The sequence below is a fragment of the Chaetura pelagica genome, unplaced genomic scaffold (assembly GCF_000747805.2).
Source record: "Chaetura pelagica isolate M959 unplaced genomic scaffold, ChaPel_1.0 scaffold289, whole genome shotgun sequence".
NCBI classification, from domain to species: Eukaryota; Metazoa; Chordata; class Aves; order Apodiformes; family Apodidae; genus Chaetura; species Chaetura pelagica.
The window spans coordinates 893,879-895,862 of NW_009954554.1; positions in this window are offsets into that span (position 1 = coordinate 893,879).

Here is a 1,984-nt window from a genome sequence, read left to right on the forward strand (position 1 = left end):
AATTGAATTCACCCAGAAAATAAAAATACTTCTAACATTATTTCTAGAAGTCTAATTCAGAATTATCTTCTGAATGACTGGGTATTAGCACTACCTTTACATACTCATATTCTGTGATGAAATCAAGCATCATATGATGTCAGGGGAAAAGAATAACAAAGATGAGGAAGTTAAAATAGAATTATTTTTTTTCAGTTCTATTTTGAGTCTTTTGAGATGCATGTTCTTTAGGGTTTTCTGTGATGCTACTTGTTACCATCACAGTCAGAAAAGAGGCTTTAAACTGAAAGTGTAGTAACACAGTGACATTTTCAGTGGTGATGCAGGGAAATTGCAACAAGATAGTAACACCTTTGAAACAGAGCATAATTTTTAACCCGCTTGAATTTTTTTTCTCTCTGTCCTTGTATGATCAGCTTTACACAAATCACCACAAAGGGGTTTTTTTCCAGATTTCATCCTGTGCTTTCCTGGTTTGAGAAATTTGTTCTCATTTCCAAGGCAAGCATCTTTAAAAAAATACTGCCGCCTTATAATGGTATGGAACTGAGCTACTGAGCTGTTTGCACCAATTTCTTCAAAGGCTTTTTAGGCACAGTCTTTCAACAATGCACTAAACCTCTGATATATTGTCAAGATTATACCAAGAAATGAAATTACTGTCTGAAGTGAAATTCAGTTCAACACATTTGCATTGCGCAAATTTTCCAGCATTCAACCCTTTTGATCTCATTCCTTTTGACACAAGTAGCGGGCAAAGCACTGCTAGTAATCTGGTCATTGTTCGATGCCCTATTCAGTTATTTATTTGCACTTTCAAAAGTCACATAACTCCAGTGACCCATCTCAGTTTGATAGTTCAGATGCTTCTCTTTTGCCATGACCTATGCTGTGCCAGTCCCTTTATAGTCACAATTGCCTGTAACATATACAGTGAACTTGTCCACCTGTAGCACCTGTGTTGTGGTTTAATTTAACATTAAAAAAAAGTCCCAATAGACAATTTAATAAGTGCTACAGGGATCTTTGTATACAATGACAGATCACCTATATGCAATTCCAACTGTACTGTCTGCTATCTTTGCTAACAATTTTTTTATCATGTTGTCCTTTTACACATGAGCTACTTGGTAGTAGTCCAGATCTTGCAAGTTGTTTCCATTGGAAAGCAACCTATTTATTTTCCAGAAACAGTCTGCTGAACAGTATTCTGAACACATGGGAAATCAGCAGAAGGCAGTTTCTTTGCTTATATTTTTAAATTTATTTTCAGCCACAACTCCTTCCAAGAGGTTCTTACATTATTTTCCGTACAGCCTTCCCCTACCCTTCCATGTTTTGTTGTTTGTTTGTTTTTTTTCCAAATGATATTTTTGAAAATATGCTATACACTGTCAGATATCTTACCAGTCTTAAACGTGGCTTGCTTTTGAGTGCAGATCACTAGGTGTCCAACTGTTAAAATGTAGAAAGGAGTTGGATTGCTCAATACACTTAAATGAATAAAGAAGGTCTTGGGCATCATAGCAGACTACCAGGTTTTCTCCCATGCTGCAGAGTAGTATTTGCTGCTGTCAACAGCTGAGGTAGGCCAATAAGTACTCAAGCAAAGTTTCACAGGAACATTCTTGTTTTGACTGGGTGAGTCTATCTGAATTTTCCCAAGATAGTTGATTTAAATGATTTTAAATTTACAAAAAGTAATTTTGTAAATTACATAACCTTTTAGAATGTCATACAAAGCAGAATTAGACCTCTGAAAGGTATTCAAGTATCTATGCAGCAGCAGCAGCAGTTGCATTTATCTGCTGAATTTACAAAACCAGACAAGCATATTTTTTTCTGCTCTCTGTTTTCTGAAAAGTCATAAATATTACATTTGCACATCTTAATAATTAGATAACTGCCTTTCATACCACATTTGCTATGATTTTTCCCAGGATGAACAGCAGGCTACTTGTTCACAATACCTAGGATTTGCCAA